The sequence below is a fragment of the Podarcis tiliguerta genome (genome assembly GCF_965153285.1).
Source record: "Podarcis tiliguerta genome assembly, chromosome: 4".
Taxonomy (NCBI): domain Eukaryota; kingdom Metazoa; phylum Chordata; class Lepidosauria; order Squamata; family Lacertidae; genus Podarcis; species Podarcis tiliguerta.
Window position 1 is genome coordinate 50,675,474 of NC_139537.1, and position 13,118 is coordinate 50,688,591.

A 13,118-nucleotide genomic window follows, 5' to 3' on the forward strand; every position below is an offset into this window, starting at 1 on the left:
CTTGGTTGGCTGCCTCGGGATTTGCGCCTCTCTTCGGGTTGCGCAGTCAGGCGGCGGGTGTGCGAGAGAGGGAGAGCCGGGCAGGTCGCTCCTCTCTCTTTCCCTCTCTCCGCCCACACGCGCCTCCCCCACCCCACTCCGCCCGAGACAGCGGCGGTGACTGAGGCGGCGGCGGTTAGAGCAAGAGCAGACGCGGGCGGGGATGGTGCGTCTCGGGGAGGCGGTGGCCTTTGCCGCTGCCGCGCCGGCTGCTGCTGCTCCTCCTGCCGCCCCTCCGTCCTTGCTGTGGGGGTGAAGAGGACACCCGAGACCCGACAGAGATGAGGTAGCGGCGTGAGGCGGCGGAGGGGCCGAGGGGCTCGGCAACGGGCAGGGCGAGCCCGGGGGGTCACCCTGGTGAGGGGAGCGCAGGCGCGCTGGGGAGAGCGAGGCGGGGTGGGACCCCTCCACCAGCCCCAGCGCACGCGCGCGGCCCTCTCGCCCTTCTTCGGGGGCCCCGCAGTCGCCCCCCCCCCCGCCTGCCCTGTTGTTATTCCCAATGTTATTCCTGGTTGGCGGCCCGTTTTCCCTTCCTCCCCCCTATGATTTTTGTCCCCGTTCTTCTCTCCCTCAGTCCGCCCCATTGCCCGGCCCACCCACCCCCTCCATTGCCCGGCGCCCCTCTCTCTTCCCAGGCGCCTCCCGCGCGAGAGGAGGGCGATCCGTGGCCATTGACCCGGAGTGTGTGCCGGGAGCTCTTTGCCGGCGGCCGTGATTCCTTTTTAAAAAATCTCTCCTAATGCTGGTCTTCTGGCGCCGATAGCGGCGCCTTTGATTTCGTCTCCTGCTCCGATCTTTTTGACTCCTCTTATTTCTTAGAGGTGGGGAATATATATATATAGCAAGCAGAAGGGAATAGTGTGCGGGGTGGGAGAGAGAAAGCTTAGTTATGCCCGGCTCGGGTAAACGAGATTGCCTTGCCTGCAAAAGCAGCCGACGTCTTTGTCGTGCCTGTTTTAACAAACACGCTCTCGCTCGTGTCTGTTTTAACAAACTCGCCGGTAGACTGTCGGTGCGAAGAGATGCAACGAGAATCCGAGGTGGAGCATGCAGAAGTAACTTATACAGTAGTGTCCCTGGCTGAGATTGCTGCGCGCAGGCAGCCATGGTTTCCAAAGAGGAATCTCCGTCAGTGACATTCTCCGACTAAAAAAAAAAGTGTCTGGTTTTTTCATGAGGTTTGGCCTTGCACTTTCTAGCCCATGCACCTTTTTTTTTTGGCCTTCACAGCCCTGTAATGAAGGAAACATGTCCTCCACTTCAAAGATTGGCATTTAGCCTTGGAAGAAGCAAGGTCTTTATTATGTCACTTCTATTTGCTCTGAGTTGAACAGCAACATTTATTTGATTACATTTGTACCTATAGGCAGTCTTCATCTTGGATGCGTTTTCCTCATAGGAAATTGAGTATTGAGAACAAACTGCTTACCAATAATACTATATTAATAATTTCATCTTGTAGGCATTTCCAGCTGGAGTAAGTGTTCAGTAATGAAACAGCCATGAAAATGTGACATAGTGACTTCTTGCTCATAGCCATCCTTCACAAAACAGTAAATGTTTTTTTTGGCTGCTTGTTAAAGACAAATATATATCCAGTTCAGTTTATTATGCTTGAGGGTAAGACCAAGGAAATAGTTAAATTCTTAGATCTCTTATGAAACTGTGAGCTCCTTTGGCAGGATTTAAGATGTCAGTATGATGCTGAAGTCCAAAGAGATAATTAGTTGGATATTAATACTCTAATCAAAGATCTGGGATTTATAGAGCATCCCAAATTAAATACAGTGGTACCTCTAGTTACGAACTTAATTCATTCCGGAGGTCCATTCTTAACCTGAAACTGTTCTTAACTAGAGGCATACTTTCACTAATGGGGCCTCTTGCTGCCGCTTCGTTGCCAGCATACGATTTCCGTTCTCATCCTGGGGCAAAGTTCTCAACTCGAGGTAACTCTTCCAGGTTAGCAGAGTTTGTAACCCGAGGTGTTTGTAACTTGAGGTACCACTGTACTTATAAACAATTGTGTGTTGCAAAATGTTAAAAGCTATATCAGAGTGAATAGCAGAATCACAGTATGCTCTAGTCTAGAGGCTGGCTGTTGAGAGGTACTACCTAGCTTCCCAACTGACACATCCCAGCAATGATAAAAGAGAAATATGTACAGAACTTGCTGGGAGTTTGCTTAATGTGATAGCAAATTAACATCCCTCCCACACATCTCAAAGTAGCCCTCCAGGAAAACTATTTTTAATAAGGGCTCTTATTAGTTGGTTTGACCCTTATATTCTTAGTATATACTTTGTAGAAAATATTGAGGGGAAAATAGGTATTGGAAAGTTAAATATAATAGCAATGGATTCTGAAAAACAAGGCAAACAAGAAGGCATGTTCGTTGGTTAAGAAATGACTGTGGTAGCTTAGTGATGGGGGAAAGGAGAGAAAATGGCAGAAAAATTAAATTCTCCATTTTCTATCTTTGATACTGATGGCATGAAAATTATTTTTGAACTAAATATGTGGAAATAGTAAAACATAGACCAAGCATTAGGAAAGCTTATTTGCAAGAATGGTACAGGATACTTGGCAAGATTTCAGAATTTATTTAGCTGCTCTACTGCTGAAGCTTGGGTGGCTTACAGGAAGTTAAAGCAAATATAAAATTATATTAAAATAGCTGTAACATACAGTAGAGTAAGATTCATTCATACCATAAAATATATTTAAAAGATCTAAAAGGCCCAAACAGATTATATAGCATCAAAAAGAATGCAAGAATAGCGACTGGTCAAGTTCTCCAGAGAGGGAATTAAGAGGCAGAGTGCCTTGATTGAGGGGACACTAAATTTGGTCACCATCTACCTTCTAATGACTAGGACCAGTAACCTAATGCCAAGCCAGATCAACTGTAGCAGGAGGAGATTCTTTAGATTCTCTGTTCCCAAGTTGTTTAGTACTTCAAAGGTTAAAACCAACACTTGACATTGTCCCATGAAAAGACTGAGAGCTGGTGTCTGGCTGTCTGAGAATTGGAAGTTCCATGCACCTAATTCAGTTAGGAAACCTGTTCCTGTATTTTGCATAAATTATAGTTCCCAAGTGGTTCTCAAAAGCAGCTCCTTGAACAATACATTGAATTACTTTAAATAAGCTGTCAACAGAGCATGGATAGCAGCATTTTTTCATTGAATATTTTTCATAAAACAGGTTACCGTATTTTTCGTCCCATAGGGCGCACCGGCCCATAGGACGCACCTAGTGAGAAAAGTTAGTTGTGGGCATGAATTAAATGACAGTCTGGATTCAACTGTCTGCTTTTAATTGAGATGTGTGTTTGTGTGCAACTTCTTTGACTTGTTTTTGACTGCTTATATCTTTTTACTGTTTTTTATTTGGTTTGAACTTTTTGGAAAATGGGCTAGAACTTATTTTAACTTACTTACATTTCTATGCATGTTTATTTGAAATGAAGTATTCAGTAAAGACAAGGATTTTGATCCTAGTCTCTAGGATTTATGTTTAGATTTATAGACTGAATTACTGCTGGAGGTGTCTAAATCTTGTGAGTTTGCATGTATAATGTATGTGCATAGTAGCATACACTGACATATACGTTACTGAAAGCCTATTTCTCCTCAGTTCCTGAAACTTAAGGAATAATAAATGAGAATGCATGCTTGTTGTTTCTGTGGTTTATAGCTAAGTATTACTTTTTAAATAAATCCCAACTTCCAGATCTGGTACTACAAAGATGGTGTGATTAAAATACTGGAAGAAACATTACAGTACAGTCATACTTCGGGTTGAAGTAGTTTCGGGTTGAGCATTTTCGGGTTGCGCTCCGCAGCGACCCGGAAGTAACGGAACGCATTACTTCTGGGTTTCACTGCATGCGCAGACGCTCAAAATGACGTCATGCGCATGTGTGGAAGCAGCGAATCGCGACCCGCACAGATGCGGGTTGCGTTTGCTTCAGGATGTGAACTGGGCTCCAGAACAGATCCCATTCACATGCAGAGGTACCACTGTATCTCAACACTTCTGTGTAACTAAAAGTGGGACTATAGTTTCGTCTAGATATAATGGAAAGCTGCCAGTGGCATGTGGAGGAAATGCTTATTTCTAGCGAGGCAGGCAAAAAGATGGAAATGGTCTAACTTAAAGGCCTCTTTAATTCAAACCATAGAACCATTGGCATTTAGGCTCCAGCAGCTCACAGACCGTTGGAGCTTGTATGATTAGTACTTGTATGCTCTCACTTTGGCAGTTTTACAGCAGTCATGTTTTCACACAGATGAGCTGTTTGAGAACAATTTCACCAGTGTATTAAGCCCAGAATCTTTGCTTCAGAGTTAACAGACAAAGTGTTGCTTAAAACTGCAGTAAAAGGAATTGGTTGTTTTAGAGTCTCTCTTTAGTTGTACTCTAGTTGGACATTAGCTTTTTCCAGGTTTACTTGATAAATCTTCAAATGTCTGTTTTTTGCAAGCTTTTTAAGAAGTAATAATTTACTCAGAGCTATGTTTCATAGGAATCAATAGGGGATACCTGTAAGTAAATAGATGAAGCTCAGGGTTGGGATGCCAGTAAATAGATCTAGAAAACAGCTAATAATTGAGACTGTGGTCCAGGCCAGATGTGATAAAACAAGCTACATCGAACGAACCACAACGTTAAGCCAAGGTTTGTTCTTAGTTTTCCAATCATAGCTTGTTTGAACAGAATATACTCTGATCCCTGGTTTTGATATATTGCTAAGCCAGATATATTTTGCTTAGCTAGAAGGGAGTGGGCACAATCTCTGCATTTGTGGTGGACCATTAACTATGGTTTAGCATAATGTATAAACTTTGACATTGCGTTTTAAGTGTTATATTTCAATACTCTCTATAACAACATGATCTATAACATAACATCATAATCTATAACATAATTTTATTGCTATAGTGCACAAAATTCACAATATGATGGTACTTTAAACCAAATAGTGCTTATATGATGTCCTAAACTCAATATTGGTAGACATGCAACATACCAAACATTTCTAACTTTGCTTATTAGCATTTAGCTACACATTTCTGTTTTTCCAGTAAAATTATCTAAGCATACCTTGATTGTCTGCATATATATGAGGCTAATTATGAAATATTTATTAGATGTATATGGCTTCCACTTCTATATTATAGTACAAATATCTGTCTGACCTTTATCTGAGGATAAGTTCTTAAGACCTTGTTCTTAAGACAGCTTTCTAAAGGTGAATTGTGAGTCTGAGATGAATCTGGCAAGGTTCCTAAGACGTCATTAGACTTGTAACTGACCATTCCCATATACAAATTTTATGTCTGCAGCAGCTTCTGGTTAAGAATGTTAACCTTTTGCAATGCAACTGAATGGTAAAGGCTAATTATGAAAAGCTTAAAATAACTTAAAGCCTTCATGCTCAATTAGAAGTAGTAGTGACTACTGCTTGAATAGTAAAGTACCTTGGTATGTAGCTTCTGATCCTTGTTCTTTCTTTGACTTTGATAAAGTGAAAATAGATGAAGATTCTAGCTTCAAAATGGGAATGACAGCTATTATATTAGACTATCATAATTGCTATTATGCTGTTGATTCGCTCCTGTGAGTGGGAGCATCCTTGAGCATAGCATAACATTTTTTAATTTCAGATTTCTTTTAGACTTGGGTTGGATTCTAATTTCATTTTCCATGGATGAAAAGATTCCTTTGTCTATGTATGGCTTTTGAATCCAGTGGAGGGATCCTGCTGATGGAGGTGGAGACTATTTTTGCTAATCCCTGTTTCCCCTACACAGACCCCCTTCCACACACATTGTGTGGGTGGCCAGAGTATACTGGCTTTCAGCTCTGCAGTCCATAACCAACCTTTACTTATCCTTCTCCACTAAATGCTTCTCTTGACATAAAAGCCAGCATCCTTGCGCACCTTTTTGGATGTTTCATTAATGTAAAAAATACGAAGAGCACATGTAAAATGTTTCAACATAAAAAATTCATAGTGCCCTATAAAGGCATCCATTTTGAGCAGATGCAAGTGTTGTGTGAATATTGTATTTGATCTGGAAAAGACATTTAATGACCATTACGCACGGGGGTTCCATTCCCGGCCACTACGTCCATCAGCAGAGTGCATATAAGCGTGCCCTGTTCTGCCCCCATTCCACCCATTTAGTGACATTTTTGGGTTGCTTCCAGGTTTGACTATGAGTCATTCAGACACACATTAATCAGTTGTTGACTATATGGCATATGTTGGCAGAAGGGAAAGCCTTGCATTGGGCAGACATAAATAAAAAGAAAATTCTCAAGAAAATCCCACTTACCATTCATCCTATAACTGAGGATAAGTTCTGTACTGTGGATAAGTGGCTTCCATGTCTAGGAATTGGGTATGAGAGTTGTTCTAGGCAGGATTATGCTCCCTCTGAAAGATCAGGTATTTAGTTTGAGGGGAGTACTCTTGGATTCCACCTATTGCTAGAAGCACAAGTTTCCAAATCCAGTTGGTTCTCCAACTAAGGCTCTTCCTAGAAAGGGGTAGCTTGGCCACTTTGCTTCATGCTATAGTAATTTTCTATATGGACTCCTGCAGTTCATTCTACATGAGGCTGCCCTTGAAGATTGTTCAGAAGCTGCAGCTAGTACAATATGCAGCTGTGGGGATCTTATTGGGTCTCTTACCTAGAGACCATATTGCATCAGCCTAGAAGCATTTGCAGTGGCTGCCAATTAGCTGTCAAGTCCAATTCAACGTTTTAGTTTTGACATATAGAACCCTATATGGCTTTATCTGAGAGACTGTCACCCAATATTAACTGACCCAGGACTTGAGATCTGCTCTTTCGGCTTTGTCAGTAGTGCCACCAGCAAGGGCTCTTAAGGAAGCAAGCCACCTCATCTGTAGCATTCCCCTCAGAAATTTGGCTGGCACCAACTTCACTTGGTTTTAGGTACTAATTGAAAATGTGTTTTTTTTGGGAGGGGGGTTGGTTAGGCTCCTGATGGAGAAATACTTGGCCCACAGAATATAGTGACTATATGGTTTTAAGAGTGGAATATAAATTTTAAACATTAAATGTTAAGAGATTGCAAGGAGTATTGCATCTTATTTGAGGCTGAATTGCAGTTGCTTTTTTAAAAATATTTTTTTACCTATGTAAAGGAGAACTGGTAATCATAATGAATATTTAAACTACTGTGATACTGTTGTTTGAAAATCTGTAGCTGTGTAATCAGATCAGTAGCTGTATAATAAATCAAACCAATGTAGTGGTAGTGCTGAATATTTAAACTATACATTGTTATATTGGCTAGTTTGTGTTAGCAACCTTGCGTTTAGATTTATTTTATTTAAAATTGTACCCTGCTTTTTAAGGAACTTCCTCCACGGAGCAGTTATAATCTCATATATATAATTCTACTTATTCTGACAATAAAACATTCAAAATTCAGTACAACTAATCAATATATCAGTAGAAAAGTAGAGTGCAAAAATAGAATAGTAAACAATGCAAATAATAAAAAAAAGCATTAAGACTAACGAGGATTAAAAACTGCAGACATCAACATATTTTCTGAGTGTATGGTTCAAAAGCTGAAGGTCATAAAGGAGGAAGAATTCAGCTGTCTGCTTTCTAAATGCTTTTCATATGCGTAAGGCTGAATAGATGCTGTGTAATCTGACTTTCAGCCTAGCATGTCAACAATCTTTAAAATGTAAAGCTTCATTTAATTGTATTCAGTTTCATGTTCCCTAAAATATAACTTATATGGGCAAACTAAATAAATGAATTCTTGATGGTAAATGTTCTGTATTTTGCGGTAGTTAAATAAAAGCACTTTCCAATCCTGCAAATGCATGTAATCTTAGTTGGGTTGTCTGAAGTTTAAAGGAGATCAGGTGACCATTCCTACACATCTATAACATCTGATATCTCTAATTAAAATAGCCACAAAGAGGAGGCAAACAGCTTATGTCTCATTTACAAGATAAATCAGTTTAAGAAGGCAAGCATAATAGCTTGGCCAAGTCCATATTGTTGAAAATAGCACAAATAATTGCCTTAAGATAGATACTCATAAGTGTACAGTATGGAAGAATTAGCAAGACACTTGCTCGGAATGAACTACAGTTTAATTGTAGTGTTCAGCTCCCTTTATTTCAGCAGGCATGGGCTTTCTTGGTAGTAAATACCCCATATAGACCATGTAATTAATATCCTATGTAGATAGCTAATGCATTTTTTCACATTTATATTTTAAAAATGCAGTGTCTGTATACATAGGATATAAAATACCTAGTCTATATAGAATATATATTATGAAGAAAGCTGGTAATATTAATTATGTTTGAATGATATTTCACAAATTACTAAAGATCACCACAGAATTTGATTATAAACTGGTTATAAAAGAACTATATTCTGGCTGCTTTTGTTGCATTGTGCAAAATATGAGCAGGCCAGTGCTGAACTGATACTACCCTTGCTGGTACCTTTCCCGGGAAAATCAGAGGCTCACTATGTCAGGTTCCTACTGGAAGACCGGACAAATGATAGAACGTTAGCCGTGGCAAAGTTTTTATTGGTGGTTGCAAGAACAAATGAGCCCTATATTCTAAACAAAATGCTTGATTAACCTGGAGGTAGGCTGTATGAATTGTGTATTGATTTGTAATGATTTGTTGGGTCTCTGGACCATAATAAAGATTGAAATATTCTGGCTGCTTGAATCTTTTTGGTGTCTGAATTTATTTCACATGTAAAACATAGAATTTGGGTTAATAATATTTGAAAGTAAAGTTATGCTGGAAACCAATTTGGACCAGATGAAGTATATCTCTAGATAATGGTTTTCAGTAATTGAATTAAAGCTTCATTTATATGGCACTTTTGTGGCTTCTCAAGGTAGAATTAGACCTTATGAATGATGCAAAAACTTTAGCCTTGTTCTACATTTGCTCCTATAGTGTCTAGCTGTAAAGAGTGATAATGTGTGTGGTTTCCCTGCTCTGTTTTGTTGATTGGAAGGATAGGGAATGTTCAACATAGATAAAAGATTCAACATAGATAAAAGAAAATACTTCTTCATTCAGCATACACTGAACTTAGGAACCTGCTCCCACATGAGGCCACCAACCTAGATGGCTTTAAAAGATAAGACAAATTCATGGAGGAGAGGGCTGTTGCTGGATACTAGCCATGATGGCTATTCTCTGCCTCCACAGTTGGAGTCCATAATGCTTCTGTGTATCAGTTACCAGAAACCACAGGAGGGCAGGGTGCTCTTGTGCTCGAATCCTGCTTAATAGTTGGCTACTAAGAGAACAGGATGGTGGACTAGGTAGGCCTTTGACCTGATCCAGTAGGCTGTTCTTATATTTTGCCTTAACCACAATATGTAGCTAATGTTTGCTCCTGGCTCCTTAAAGCTTGGTTCTGTTCTCCATATTCTGCACGTTTAGATTTGACGAGCTTTGCTTTGCATGCACATGTAGTGTTTCACCTCTGGGCAGGAGCTACTTTTGCGGGAAGGCTTGTACAGTACACCTCTCTTCTGACATGGCCAGGAGAGAAAGGGTGTATTACTTTTGAGGTGTGTTTGGTTTGAGGTATAAATAAGGGCTCATTTGCATGTTTCATTGTATTGGAGTTTCTGAACCGTCTTCAGAGGCAGCCCCACAGGGTTGCAGTAATCTGACCTAGAGATTACCAGAGCATATACAACAGGAGTTAGGCTGTCCCTGTCTTCCAAATAGGGGCACAGCAATACTTTGTATTGCTTACTGTAGGAATGGCAGAGCTAGTGCTTTCCCTGCGCTGTTCTGCCATCTGGATCTTGTGTGTCGGTTTATAATTGATCCACAGTTCAGCTGACCCATCGTTTTAAGCTGCTGAAGACTCATGCTTAGTTGTTAGAAGCACATGTGATGGCTCTGTGCCTGAAACAGCTTAGAAGCTATTGGTTTGCTGAAGAATTGTGTTTCATTAAGCAGACTTCCCTTTGGATTTATGCAAGGGTAATTAAACTAATGAACTACTTGATTATGCTGTTAATTTGCAAATCAAGGCTTTGCTTGAAAAATTGCTATAGAATCTAAAAACAAATTATTGTTCTAAAATTAAATGTTGCTAAATGTTTTATTCTCAAGTTAAATGCAAGAAGTGCACAGTTGCATGCACACACAACTTTCTGAAATGTAAACATTTTGGCTTCTTGAATTAGAGTCTTGCCGTACGTATGAGACCTGTGCAGTTGTACGGTAAATGTAAAGGTAAAGGGACCCCTGACCGTTAAGTCCAGTCGCGGACAACTCAGGGGTTGTGGCGCTCATCTTGCTTCACTGGCCAAGAGAGCTGGCGTTTGTCCGCAGACAGCTTCCAGGTCATGTGGCCAGCATGACCAAGCCACTTCTGGCGAAATAGAGCAGCGCACGGAAACGCCGTTTACCTTCCTGCCACAGTAGAACCTATTTATCTACTTGCACTTTGACGTGCTTTCGAACTGTTAGGTTGGCAGGAGCAGGGACTGAGCAATGGGAGCGCACCCCATCGCGGGGATTCGAACCACCGACCTTCTGATCGGCAAGCCCTAGGCTCTGTGGTTTAGACCACAATGCCACCTGTGTCCCATTATCAAGTGAATTTACTTCTAATATTCCTAATAAAATGCAGAAAGTTCATCTTCAGCACCAAGATGGTATCTTATGTGGATAAAAGTATTTATTTCACATTTTATATATTTAAGGTGCTTATATATCACTTAATCATTAACATTTCTAAGCAATGTACATAAAATTATATCCCAATTCCTTACGAAGAATAAGAACAGTGAAAATTCATCTCAGTCCTGAGCACTTCCTTTAAACATCTAGTGAAATAACAAAGTCTTTGCATGTGCCAGCAGTTCAGCAAAGAGGGTGTCTGGCTAATCTCAGTCTGGTTAGAGTTCCACAATAATGAATGTATTTTGTTTTTTTCAATTGAATGCATAGATTCTAGTAGTTACAAGCTGTGCATTTTGACCTATGGAGGACCACCAACAAAGACTCCCCCAAGAATCATGAACTTGTCCTGGTAACTTTAGGCAGCCAGTTCAAGCTTTTAAGCACCAGTGTTACATGCTGTCAGTAGCCTGTTCCCATGATCCTCAGGGTCCCTTCCAACTCCACAATTTTATGATTCTATGATCAGCAGTTTAGTCACAATATTCTGCACTAGCTGGAACTTCCAGATCAGGTGTGCTGGTAGTCCCACATAAAGTGCATTGCAGTAATCAAGCCTGGAGGTTACCAATGTAAGAATTGCTTTGGCCAAAAATGGTTGGAGCAGCAGCCATACCTGCTAAAATGCACTCTGAAACACTGAGGCAACAAATTTAATTCCTATTTACACCTTGATTCTTGTACTGTGTCTAATCCAGGAAGTCTGGATTACAGCTAGTTGTGCAGTGAACATGGTATACAATCTTTCATAATTTATTACTCACTCTTCTGCTAATATTTACTCATGCCTCAACCTTGAATCATCTGCAGAAGTGAGATAATTTTTTTGGTCCCACAAGTGTGTTCACTATTTAAAAGTGCATTGCTTTTTAAAAATCTCAGTTTTGACTGTGGTAAAACTGCCAAATTTTCTTAATATAGTGTAGCAATTGAGAATTCCTCTTTTATCTGCTGTCATTACTCAATATGGTGCCAGTTAGGTTTCAGAGTTGCAAAAAAAAAATTATCACTGATTTTTACACAGCTTGGAATGTCAGTATGGATTTCCTAGTGCTTCTTTTCTAGGGGGAAAAAGTGCTGGTACTAACATTAAAAGATGGAAGTGGGGGCACAGGCAAGGGGTGGGGGCAGTGTATGAGGGAGGGATATAGCCTGATTCAAAGTTTGGGCGGTGGAGGCAAGTTACCTGCTTGATGCTTCCTTGCCCACCCACCTACCGGGGTGCCTGTCACCCAGGTGAAGAGGTCTCCCCCGCAGGGAGCACCATCACCACCATTGCTTACCTTCTGGCAGCTGCTTTGGTGAGGGAAGCGTCTTTCCTGCCAGTGGGGCTCCTCAGGCCAGCTCCCCCCCGTTCTGCGCTCTTATTTTCTCTCTTTCCTGCATCTGTCCCCAAGCTGCCATGCAAGGAAAAAGAGGGAGGGTGCAGGATGAGCAGCTTTGTCAATGTGGTGTGGTGTGTGTGTGTGTGTGTGTGTGTGCATTGCCTGCAGGCTGTGGGGGGAGGAGGACACTTTCCTGAGTCCTTCCTGTGCTCTTCTCTGGGGCGGTGGCAGCGTGGAAGCCTCTGACTTGCCCAGGCAGCATCTGATCCTTCATTTTATTTTAGCTGCAAGGAGAAGCCCCAAGTTCACTCACTGCCACCACTTTGTGTGGTGCCTGGTAGAGTGAGTCTGATGTAGCCATCTTGTATATGAGTGCCATTCTAAGTTGGGAGCTGATCTATTTGGTGGAGCATTGAATTGCCATTGTATAGTTCCTTTTTGGGCTGACCAGAAGAAGATTCACGAAACAGATTGAAATCCAGGTGTCTCGGAGTTCAGTTGGGATCACACCAGCACAAGTATACACAAAGAGTGTTGCTCTCATGGACTTACTTCAGAACTGTTTGGACTGTTTGGCTTTGAGATACTGAGCTGCGCATGTTGTTATCTTGGCACTGTATGTATTATTTAAGATTTCATGTAATAGACAGTATGGAAATGCTCTACATTATTGTTAACTGTTTTTGTGAACTACATACAGAGTTGTCTAGTTTGTGATTTATGTCTCTGTATTCCTTGGGTGTGGTATTTATGCACAGCTCTCTGAAGGTCCTGTCACAGCATTTTGATTAGGTTGATGTCTGGACTTTGACTGGGCCATTGCAATGCCTTGATTCTCCCCCCACCCCCAGCCATTCTGTTGTAGATTTGTTGGTGTACTTGGGATTGTTGTCCTGTTGCACAACCCAATTTCAACCAAGCTTCAGCTGTCAGGCAGATGGCCTCACATTTGACCGTAGTATACTTTGATATACACAAGATTCATGGTCAACTCAATGACTGCAAGG

At 41.2% G+C, this 13,118-nt stretch overlaps 1 protein-coding gene across 8 annotated transcripts in view; it reads left to right on the plus strand.

Moving 5' to 3' along the window:
• ITSN1 (intersectin 1) overlaps window positions 1–13,118 on the plus strand; it is an 84,756-nt gene that overhangs the window by 355 nt on the left and 71,283 nt on the right. For 2 of the 8 annotated variants that reach the window (XM_083438670.1, XM_083438676.1), the window contains exons 1-2: window positions 36–325; window positions 1,502–1,659. The exons of 1 other annotated variant lie outside the window; for it this stretch is intronic. The gene's annotated coding sequence lies outside the window, so the exon portion shown is untranslated. Of the gene's footprint in view, window positions 1–33; window positions 326–1,501; window positions 1,660–13,118 lie in introns of those variants that run through there. 5 more of the 8 variants (XR_014510658.1, XM_083438669.1, XM_083438673.1 and 2 more) reach the window with 4 other exon arrangements.